At 27.2% G+C, this 13,060-nt stretch overlaps 1 long non-coding RNA gene across 1 annotated transcript; it reads left to right on the top strand.

The window, feature by feature from the left end:
• The first annotated feature begins 6,488 nt into the window (after positions 1 to 6,488).
• On the top strand, positions 6,489 to 7,472 carry LOC107622268 (uncharacterized). The gene is made up of 2 exons (XR_015892432.1): positions 6,489 to 6,620; positions 7,176 to 7,472. It is a non-coding gene; the product is annotated as an uncharacterized LOC107622268 (long non-coding RNA).
• The last annotated feature ends 5,588 nt before the right edge of the window (positions 7,473 to 13,060 follow it).

The following is a 13,060-nucleotide window of genomic DNA, read 5'->3' on the forward strand; positions in this document are numbered from 1 at the left end:
CAATTTGATGGTCCACAAACTCGACAGCATCAAAATCAGGGGCATCAAGGTTAAATGGCTCATCTATTTTTTATTTTTTCGAAGGAGGAGTGACAGGTGGAAGAGAAGTAGTAGTAGAAGTCTGAGGAGGATCAACCAGGTGAACCTGAGGAGTGGGGATCATCCTCCTCGAGCCAGGAGAGCTTGGCACAGGCGGTTTAGTAGGAACCCGGGAAGACCCTTCCCCAGTGACGTTGGCCGAAATGTTATGGGCCGCCGTAGCTTTTCTTGCCTTTTTAAAGGCCTTCATAGAGTCATTATTCTTCGCCATCCCTGAAAAACAAAAGAAACCATAGAAGCATATTACAAACTAGAAAACAAAGAAAGAAAAGTAAAATGGAGCAAAATATAATACCCAGCACAGTTCGGATTAGGGACGGATCCCCAAAAAATTTCTTGGTATCAAGATGGGGAGGCTCCCCCCAAATATCCTCCAAGACAGTTACAAAAGCCTGCTAAACCTCGTCCAACATTTTCCAAGTATACCTAGACACCACTACATTCTTCTGCCATTCTAAGGAAAAGCGGGGCTCGCCATTCTCATCCAAAAAGAAAGGACGAGCTCCTTCAATAGCTCGGATCTTAAAAAAGTAATTCTTAAAATCCCGGAAGGACTCATCATACATGAAAAAAACCTTATGTCCCTGGGCCGACCTAAAAGAAATCCAAGAACCCTTCTTTTTGGTAGTCCTAGGCTTGGTCAACACAAAGAGATACAGAAAAAGAGTTTGAGAAGGCTTAACACCAAATTCTTGACAAACCAACTGAAAAATCTTAATGAAACCCCAAGAATTCGGATGAAGCTGAGATGGGGCTACGTTACAAGACCATAACAGGTCGGTCTCAAAAGAAGTGAAGGGAAGGGTGATGCTCATCTGGCTAGAGAAGAAATCGTATGCATAAAAAATGGACGCTCCCCCTGGGTCAGAACAGGGAAGCAGACCATTTCATCAGAATCAGGTGCTACCAATTCATAGTTACTTTCTTGATCCCCATTACTACAGTTTCGATGATGTTTCCTAAGCTCCACACAAAATTCCGAATTAGCTAGAGATACACACAGCAATACAAGGGAGTCCAACCAGTCGAACATCCCCTCAGGAACCTTAGAAGACGCCTCGACAATATTTTTGCAAGAAGACATGGCCAACTAATCCTATAAACAAGAAAAGAAAATGGATTACTAACCAAAAAACAGCTCGGGCGATATCAAAACAACTCGGACAACATGATCCAGAGCAATACAAACAGTAAAAGGAAAGCCCCAAGACACACACCAAGGTCCAGGGGCATCCTTTGGAGGCAGTGACATAAAGCGAAAGACTCAGGAAAACCTACAGAAGCTAAAAACAACCTAGCAAAAGACTCTAAGCAAAAAAGACGCAAATCAGAGCAAGATCACCAAGAAAACCATCGTTCTCTACAAAGCTATCACAATAGAGAAGAAACTTTCTTTCAATCAACACTCTGAAGAGAAAAATGGATTGTTAAATCCACCTCTCAACTACAGTTTCAGTTTACAAAAACCACCAAGCAACAAAATATACCAAGGAAAAATCATCAAAGACGCAACCTTTCCCAGAATCAAACAAGCATTATCCCAACAAGCTACAAAATCTACAGAAATAATAGACAAACATGCAAAGCCTTAAAACCCCAGCCATCAGTAGAAATACCAAAGTACACATAAGGTTGAAAGAAAGCCAAAAAAGTACATCACAATGAACGGACAGGCACAGAAACACGAAAAGGTGCAAGCTTTCCGACAATGCGTTCAAAGCAAAATTTAAACTTTTCCAAGAAACAAAGAAGCAATGAGAAAAGTAAAGAAACGAAGAAGCCAACCTGAAAGAATAAAGCTCTGGAGAAGTTGAAAGATGGAAGAATGAAATCGCCCTTCAAACAAAGCACCAACAATCACCAAACAGCGTCACGAGGAAAAACGCGAATGTGCAAAGTCTCAGGCAAAGCAGAAAGATAGAGAGAAAATGGGGGAAGTTACAGAGAAGAAAAAAAATCGTTTTTTGTGTAAATAAAGGAAGCAAGAGAAACGGGACATTAAAAACCAATTAATGAGGGTTTCGCACATTTCCAAGACAAAAAGGTTAAAAGTGCGCGCTTCTAAAGAGAAGCGAAGGAAAAATGCTTCACATTCAAAAGCTACAGTAAAATCGACAAAATGCTCGAGTTCGGCTTCACCATAAAAGGATCGAAGTCCTAAAACTGAAGACTCGACCTCAAAATAGAAGACCGAGCTCGAGCAGGGGCACTATTCATACCCTGGATCGAGCTGTCCGACCCAGGATGTTCTACTGACAATTCGACCGACCTCTTCAGGTCAGAACAAATCTGACCTCTTCTCAAAAAGCTCGGCTAAATCACCAGGAAAGCCCAAAAAGGGCCCAAATGGAGGACCACGTCCCAAATCCTAAGGCAGCCCAAGCCTACAGAGAGAAGGGCGGTTCCCTTGAAGATAAGATGACCTCACTCGAAGATAAGATAAGATAAGATAACTAACTTATCTTATCTAAGAAGGTCACTCTACACCATTATAAATACACTGGAGCACCCAGGTATAACTCATACTCTGATTCTACTAAAAACCTGCTTAATACCCTTGCTAACTTAAGCATCGGAGTCCCTTGCAGGTACCACCACCCTCCGGTGACAAAGGATCAGCAGCATAGCCAGTCGAACACGGCCGCTCCGGCCACCATCCACCAGCCAGACATGTCAGCTCCGACCAGCACAGAAGATCTCGTCCGAGATCGACCTACAGTTTCAGGTAATCCTCGGAACAATTAGTTAATACAAATAATTAGTATACTTGATTTGGTTCAATAAATTAAAAGAAACCAATGTAAAAGGAAGAGATAAAGAAAAAGTGAACAAATAAAAATGTGTAGCTATCAAAAGACAATAAAAAAGTCTTTTTTAGTTTTTTCTATTTATTAATTATTAACTTATTATAATTAATTTCACACCATTTATTACGTGTTATTCATCTTACAAATTAACACAATCAATTAGTTTAATTATAAATAATTAATTCTAATTGATATAACTCATTTCACTATACTTTCTAAAAAAATAATTAAAAAGACACATTTTAATTTTCTGTTAAAGTAAAATAAAATAAAATACATACATAAATTGAATAGATATAGATCTAAAAATTATAAAATTTTATTAATAATTTAAATAAATTAGTATCATAAAACTAAATTCAATGTCTATTTAAAATAATTACCAACCTTCTTTTCTTTTAATTATTAATAATTTAAATAAAATAATACTTTATAACTTATTTTTTTATTTATTTTAAGTAATTACTAACATTTTATTTTTCTAATTATTTCTTGTCTTATTTATCATTCATGCTTTCGATCAAATATATTAATAAACAAATAAACTAAATTAACTACCTCAATTATACTTGGACTATTCAACAATTGAACATAATCTTTTCAATTTGAGATTAACTACTAATCATAGAAAATAAAAAATTTAGAATAATTTAGTATTATGAACATTAATTATGTATTGTGAAATAACCTAAAATCATAATGTAATTTATTTTTAAAGAAATAATCAAGTATTATTGTTAATTATGAAATAACCTAAAATTATAATGCATTTTATTTTAAAGAAACAATCAACCATTAACATCAATAAATAGAAACTATCGTCAAAATAATTTGATTAAAAATATGAGGGGTCAATTACTATTCATTATTAATAATATATCGATTATATCAAAAAATAAAAATATAATTATCTGCATTTACATCATTAGAAAAATGAGCATCATAAGTAGAATTTTATTAAAAAAAATAAAATAAAATTGCATATATATATATATATATATATATTGAATTTAAAAAATAAAGATGGTTAAGTAATTATGATTTTTTTAAATAAATAGTAAAAAAATAAATGTTATAAACTATATTCTTTCATAAATAACCCTTTTAAGTTGTACGTTATGTTTGGCATGATTTATTTGTATATCATATAAATTGGCATTATTTTTATAACGATCATTTATTTTTAATAATTATTAGGATTTTTGATGCCTTACAATAACTATCTATAAATAAAAAAAAGTTATTAAATAAATTTATTCTTTTTGCCCTATTTTCACATTAAAAAATTTTTTATTCTGTCCTTTTTTAACTATTATTATGTTATTGTAATTGTTAAACAATATTGGAAAAAAATATTTAAAAATAAAAATAGCGATGACATTTCGAATAATTAATTCAATAGAATTAAACTTAAACAAATAAGATGATTCAATTAATTATACAGATAATAGTATATTTATAAATATTAATAATAAAAATAGTCTCACTAATGTAAATGATCAATACAATAATTATATAAAAAAATAAATAATTACATAATTACATAATTTTCAAGATTTTATATGATTGAATTTAATGGACAAATACAAAAATCTATATACAATAATATCCCAATATTTCAGTATATTGTAAATCATACTATAATTTTATATATCATATTATAACTTTAAATCAATTCCTTAAACACATGAAGTACACATGACAAAAGAGAATATTACAAAACAAAATTATAGTAAGATTATTTAAAAATACCTTAAAAAAGACACATCTCTTTTGTTAATCAAAACCTAGAAGAAAAAAATATATGCGCCTAATAATGAGCAACTAAAATAGACAAAAATCTTTAAAAAATATAAAAAAATGAAATGTACAAGCAAAGATAAAAGAAATAAAAATTAAATAAATTACAAAAATTGTACCCTAAAGACAAGAGACAGAGAAAAAGAGAGAAAAAAGAAAAAAAAAACGAATGAGTAAAAAACACATTATGATCTCGTATAAATAGATGACATTGAAAAAATTAAACTAATTCATGTATTTTATTATCATATTTATTATTTACTAAAATAATTTGATATTTACTCCAATAAAATTAAATCAAATAATTAATCAATTTATATAAATTATAATAAATTGTGAGATTTGAATGTCTAATCAAATTAATTAATTGATATCATTAATTAGTTATAATAGATTTACTTTACAAAATTAAAAGAAATAAATTGGAAAACACTCTCAAAAGCATGCTACGTCAGCTCCATCATTAAATGCAGAAATCCAGTTTTTATATAATAGAATAGATAGATAGATAGATTCGCGAATTTTACAATTGACTATTCTCTCGGTTAATTAAGTCTTAGATTCAAATTTGTCCAAAAGATATTTTATCAAATATATATTTTCTCTTATATAAAGAGTATTACAAATAAATCAATCTATATTATTATTATTATTATTATTATTATTATTATTATTATTATTATTATTATTATTATTATTATTTCTTTTTTCACTTTATTTATATGCATACATATTAACAAAATTTAAAATTAAGAGAGTTTTAAAGAATAAATCTATTAAATTAAATTTATTTAGAGTCAATAACTCAAAATGTTATATGAAAAGTACAAAATCACATTCAATGTTTGCTAACATGATAATTAATTAATCGTTGACTTATAAATTTTTCATAAAAAAGACAAATATTGGATTTTTAAAAAATTACCAAAGCGGCAAATAATATATTTTAGCATTAATTTTAAAAAATAATTAATTTAAAAAAAAAAGATAATTTACTAAAAATATGAATAATGACTTAATGAGAGAATATACTCAATTTTGATAGTCGTTAAACTATGAATAGAATATGGGAGACACTTAGATAAAGACGCCTAAAACGTCTTTTTTTAAAGATGTTTTTCAATAATTTAAATTTAACATATATAATCGATTAAATCATGTTATTTTTGTTAAAATTAGGCTAGGTAAATTGATTTAACCAAAAAAATGGTGAATCAAATCTTGAACTGGTCTAAATTAATATTATTTTTTTTTTATAAAAAATGACTACAATACTTTTATTATAGAAAATGATTAAAATACTCCTATTATATATATATATATATATATATATATATATTAATTTTAAAAATTCTAAATCCTAACCTATGATAAAAAAAATAAAGGACTAAAATTTAGGATTCTCAAAACTAATATATATAATAGAAGTATTTTAGTTATTTTCTATAATAGGGTATTGTAGTCATTTTTTATAAAAAAATAATATTAATTTAGACCAGTTCAAGATTTAATTTACCATTTTTCGATCAAATCAATTTGTTTAGTCTAATTTTGAAAAAAAAAGCACAATTTAATCGATTATATGTGTTAAATTTTAATTATTAAAAAACATCTTTATAAAAAGACGTTTTTAGCGTCTTTATCTGAGTGACTCCCATAGAATATAATTAAAACAAATTTAAAGTTAAATATTTTATGTATAATATATTATAATTTATTGTTAATTTTTGACATTCATCCAACTCTATAAATTTGCATCAAAAGGCCTTAATGGAAGCCATCAAAACACACAATATTTTGTTTGTGACTCCAACCTAGACTTTACTTTTTAATTCAAAAAATTAAGAAAGATGGTGAAGATTACAATCAAGATATCATTTGTAATGATTCTTCTCGTTTTAGTAGTCACTAATGGTAATTTTTTTTTCATCTTATATGTGTTTTTTTTTTTCAATATCTAAATAATCATTTTACTAGAAACTTACTAGTTTTGTTTATATTTTGTGATTGTGTCTCTTAAAATAATTCTGTTAATTATTTTTTTTCAATCTCAAAATTGAGACTACAACACAGGAGTCTAGTGTAGAGAGAAAAAAAAATAAAAATTTCTGATTTTTTATCACAAAAATAAATTCTTTATCAAATTAAAATATAAATAAATTTGTGATTTTTGTAAATAGAAGATACATAAGTCTCTCCACGAATAGATCTATATGTACTCCTTATATTTACAAAAATCATGAACCTATTTATAATTAGATTTGGTGAGCGACTTTATTTTTTAATAAAAAATCTTAAAAAAAAAAAAGGAGAAACGTTTTAAAAGCCAATCCAGAATTCCAGACACATCCATTTGTTTTCTTCCTCTGTGTGTTTGTTAAAACATTTTAAATTTTCTACCATGATGTTCCAAATATATTATATATGACTATCATTTTTATTTTTAATTTTTAAATATTTTTTTGGTAGGATTTGGTCTCCCAACAACACCAACAAATGTGATGCCTCAAAAGGATTGCCCTGGTGGTTGCAATTATCTAATAAATGCATGTTATCCACTATTTCCTGCGTGTATTAATGGCAGGTGTACATGTGCAAAGTTAGACAATAATAATGCAAGCACAAAACAAGAACGCCAGTATGTCATAGATGGTGAAAAAGGAAACTAGTAGCTACATGCATACCATTAGAAATAATGCTATATTAGTTTACCTATATTTTAATAATAATAATCTTGGAATTTAATAATTTGTTATGACTCATGAATATAAAATTTGTGTGGTCTTGTGTACTTATATATTACCATGGAATTATTAAATAAAAAATAAATTTACAAGTGGTAATTTCAATTTTTTTTTTAATTTTTTGTTGATACCAACGCTATAGCCATCCGTAAACATAAAAAATAAAATTATTAGGAAAACTGTTTTAGCAACAATTAATGAGTTTGATATTAATAATGATGATTTCTGACCGTTATAAGATTGGTAAAATAAGTTCAAAAATTATCAATAATAAGATAACTATGCTACGAATGTAATACTATTAATCAACATATATTAGATATAGATTATGTTATGTATACACTAAATCAGTTACTAAAATTTGTTATTTATATAATATAAAATACATGTTAAAATATAAATATATATTAAAAAAATTAAATCACACTTATATTTATATATAAATACATTATTAACTAATTTTAATAGATAATTTTAATGTATAAATAATATTTTTTTGTTAAAGATACATATGTGTGGCTTGTGGCCTAAATATGATATAAATAAAAAATACTACGTACATATTAAAAAACGTTCACCAAATTAAGTATTATATATTTATATATAAATATATTATTTATAATTTAATTTATTTTTATGTATATTTTATACTAATATGCTGATTTTTACCTAATATAATTATAAAATAAAATATCCAATAATAAAAATTCTTAAAATGGAATAATTTGTTATTTATCATGATCAATAGGTCAAGGATGTAAAATTTGTGATGGTTTATAGTTATATACTAGATTGAAATTACAGCAAAGACTCACTTAGATTTTTATCTATTTTTACGAAAGAAAACACAATTTTTTATAAAATAAGACATTTTGACCAAACATTATTATTTTGAAACAAGACAAACCTCAATTAAAATAGATCATCAAATATTGACGGAAATTAATTTTAAAAGAAGAGGGTTTATTTGTAATTTATGGAGTTTAAAACTCCATAAATTATTAATATGTTAAATTTTAAAAGATCAATTTGACTTACGGTCGTATCTCATAAGAATTAATATAACTAATAAAATTTTTTAATTAAGAACTAATTTAAAGAATAAATTATCTTTTACAAGTGAATTGAGGATTAATCTCTCCTAAATCTAAATCATTATTTATTACATTATCATGAATAAGTGTTTGTTTGGGTGCTATTAAGTTGATAAAATAAGATTTTTTTCAATGAAAAAATATATTTTTTATTTTTTAGTGTATTTGATAAATTTTTAATAGTAAAAGTAAAAGTATTAAAAGTATAAAGAGTAAAGTATTGTTTTACTCCCAACGTTTGGGATAAGTCCCAAAATTGTCCCTAACGTTTCAATCGTCCCATTTAAGTTCCTAACGTTTCAAAATTGACTCAATGTTGTCCTGTCATTAGAGATCCGTTAACAGAATTGACGGCAGGACAAAATTGAGATGATTTTGAAACGTTAGGAACTTAAATTAGACGAAAACGTTAGGGACAAAAATGATACATAAAAATAAATTTTAATTTAATTTTATCTTTCAATAATATTAATTTTTTACTATACATAGTATTCAATTATTTTTTAATTATATCTAAATAAATTACACTTAATCACATTACTTTCATTTTAAATAAATTTACTTTTTTATAATTTTAAAAATTTTGATACATTTGAGACAAAAGGTATAATTTATATTTTATTGTATATATATTATTTTTTCTTTTCTCTAGAAGTTTATATACTAGTCATTTTACAAACATTTCATGATAACTAAAAATCTTTAAGAGTAAAATTATAAAAAAAATTAATTTATTTAAAATAAAAGTAATATGATTATGTGTAATTTACTTAGAAGTGATTAAAAAATAATTGAATACTATATATAGTAAAAAATTGATATTGTTGAAGGATAAAATTAAAATTTATTTCTATATATCATTTTTGTCCCCAACATTTTCGTTCTATTTAAGTCCATAACGTTTCAAAATCGTCTCAATTTTGTCCCGCCATCAATTCTGTTAACGGATCCCTAACGGTAGGAGAATATTGAGTCGGTTTTGAAACGTTAGGGACTTAAATAGGACGATTGAAACGTTAGGGACAATTTTAGAACTTACCCTAAACGTTGGAGACAAAACCGATACTCTACTTAAAAATAAAAAAATATTTTTTTAGAAACTACAATTTACATTTTTTTTAAAAGATCTTTTTCTTTTAAAAAAATATATTTTTCATATAATAAATAAATAAAAAATTTTGTATGATGTATTTAAATATAAATTTATTTTTATTTTTCTATAAATCTTTTAAAAAAAATAACTCAAAAAATATTTTTTTCTTCAAAATTCACCCGAATAAATCCTAAGCCTCTTCCTACTAAAAGTACATCATTAAAAAAATCTTACTTACTATTGCATAAATTAATCACAACTAGTTACCAATAAATTTTAGATTATACATTATATTATAGATTTAACTAATATGTATTATAAAGACATATTTTAAGATTTTTATTTAAAAAAATTTGATTAAAAAAGTTTAAAGTTTAAATTTTCAAGATATTTATTATTCATTTATTGAAATAAAAAATTAAAAAAAAAATTCTTAACAACAACTTTAACCTATATGTCGTCCTGAAGTAATTATTAGTTCAGGAAAATTTTTGATTTTATTCTGGTAAACATTAATTAAATAGTTGACTATTTAATTCTCTCGGTTAATTAAGATTCAAATTTAAATTTGACTAAAAAATATTTTACCTATTATATTTTCTCTTACATAAAGAATGTTACAAATAAATGAAATCTATATTATTATTATTACTATTATTATTATTATTATTATTATTATTATTATTATTAGAAAATATTGATTTTCTTTTATCACTTTATTTATATACATACATATTAACAAAATTTAAAATCAAGAGATATCTAAAGAATAAATCTAGAATGAGTACACATTTCGACTTTTGATAATTTTTTTTTGAAAAATTACAAGACTCTCAATAAAAGAAATATTTATTTTGGTCTTTGATATTTAATTTTGTAAAACTGATTAGTTTCTCTATCAATAATCTCTCTCCAGAAAATACTTATGTGATATGTTAATCACTAATATACTTTTTATTTAATTTTTATAAATAAAAATAATTTAAAAATTACTAATATTTTTTAATTTTACACAGTAAATTTAGCTAATATATTTGAGAAAGGTAACAGAGAAAACTAAACGTCCCTGACAATGCAATTATTCCTAAAAGATAACAAAACTCCCAATAAAAAAAAATTTATCAATACTAATTGACTCTTAACAAATAAATCAACAGTTTAATATGTAGATTTATTTTGTTAATACAAAAAAATATTAATAAAAAAATTAATCAATCTAATAAAATAAAGATTAAAGACCTAAAAAATATTTTTTTATTAAAGATCTCGTTATCTTTTAAAATAATTGACAAAAATTATTTAAGATTATTTTCCTTAAATCTATTAAGATAAACTTATTTAGGGTCAATAACTCAAAATGTTATATGAAAAATACAATGGCACTTTTAATTTCTGCTAGTATGATAATTAATTATCCTAAGGATATAATTGATCATTGACTAATAAATTTTACCGAATATAAAAAATATGAGATACGTTTCTTTATGCTTCTGGAATGAAAGTAGTATTTTCCCAACATTAACTACTTATTTTATTTTTTGAGTAATTTGTATATATTTGTAACGAGGGATAAAACAGAAAGCAAAATAATATTATGTATGAATTTATTTTTTATATTTTTAGAAAGACAAATACATTTATTTAAAAGGACATAATAATCTAATCACTATACTGATAGCACGAATCTCCACACTTTCGTACTATTGTACCAGCAAGTGTACTGTGTAGTCCAAGTATGTAATACCTGAGCGAGTCAAGGTCAATCCCACGAAAATTGTTGACTTGAAGCAAGCTATGGTTATCTTACAGGTCTTAGTCAGTCAGATCATAAGGTTATTGATTTTATGTCATATATGGAGTTGTAAGAGTAATGTATGTATAAGGGCAATCAATAATAGGAGTGTAGTTGAGGATTGGAGTTGCTTTGCCTTTCTGAATTAACTCTGGCATTACTGTCTTCTTTGCTTGTGAGTGATCTCTTCTATGGCAGGCTGTATGTGATCAACGCCATGGGCCGTGGTCATTCAATCTGACGAAGGGTGGCACTAGCAGTTTATTCTCTTGACGATCCTACTCAAAATGTCACAGCAAGGTCGAATCTTCTGGATCAGAGGATGCTGCTTCTTAGGATTCTAGCCTATACCACGGAGACCCTAATCTCTCCAGAAATCGGCTGAACTGGTGTTTCGAGAAGTCCCCAACGAAGTCGTGGATTAGTCGTATGAGAGATGTATAAACATAGCTGTTGGCTCGTATTTTCCAGTCACGTATTCACACGAACCCAAGTAGATGTGGGTTTTTGTCAGGCACATTCGTCCTAATGTGATGAACAGAGCTGAATGTCTGCTCATCCTATTCACCACGATGAAAATCGAATATACATCTTAGAAATAAATCATACACGGATCGAAGAAGAAATAGTAATACTTTTATTAATTCATAGGACTCAGTAGGGCTCCTCCCCTCAACCTAGGAGGTTTAGAAACTCATGCTGATGTAAAACACAAAGTGAAATGTGTATGTTGGTAAAAGGTGTCGAAGATCTCTCAATAACATAAATAAAATCCCTTAAATACTAAACAAATGACTAGTAAGGGAAAAATAGTATTTTTAGTGCTAAAATTCACTTCTGGGGCCCACTTGGTGAGTGTTTGGGCTGAGTTTTGATGAGATCCACGTGCTTTGAGGTCTCTGAGGCATGGAATGCCAGCTAGGGGGTCCTCTTTGAGCGTTTGGACACTGGTCTCTGCTCTTTGGGCGCTGGACGCTTGGAAGGGGCCAGGTAGCTGGTGTTAGACGCCAGTTTTGGGCCTTCTAATCCGAAGCAAAGTATAGACTATTATATATTGCTGGAAAGCTCTGGAAGTCAGCTTTCCATAGCCATTGAGAATGCTCCATTTAAACTTCTATAACTACATAAAAGCTCTTCTGAATGCAAGAAGGTCAGATCCGGATAGCATCTGCAGTGCTTTCTCTATCTCTGAATCAAACTTCTGCTCCAGCTCCTCAATTTCAGCCAGAAAATACCTAACATTGTACAAAAATACAAAAACTCATAGTAGAATCTAAAAAAGTGAATTTAACACTAAAACCTATAAAAACTTAATAAAAACTAAATAAAATATACTAAAAACTATATGAAAATGATGCCAAAAAGCGTATAAAATATCCGCTCATCACAACACCAAACTTAAACTGTTGCTTGGCAACTAAAAACACAGTAGGATCATTGTTGTCAAACTTGTGAGTTAACTCGTAAACTCGTACAAGTTTACGAGTTTAGATATGGAATCGAGTTAACTCGGGCATAGACTCGATCCTGAGTAAAATTGGCTAGACTCGGCTAGACTCGGTCAAACTTAGTCAAACTCGTGAGTCTAGGACCGAGTTAGCGAGTTTGTATTTTTCTTCATTTTTTTTTCA

The sequence above is a fragment of the Arachis ipaensis genome, chromosome B10, assembly GCF_059453495.1.
Source record: "Arachis ipaensis isolate K30076 ecotype BB chromosome B10, ASM5945349v1, whole genome shotgun sequence".
Classification (NCBI taxonomy): Eukaryota; Viridiplantae; Streptophyta; class Magnoliopsida; order Fabales; family Fabaceae; genus Arachis; species Arachis ipaensis.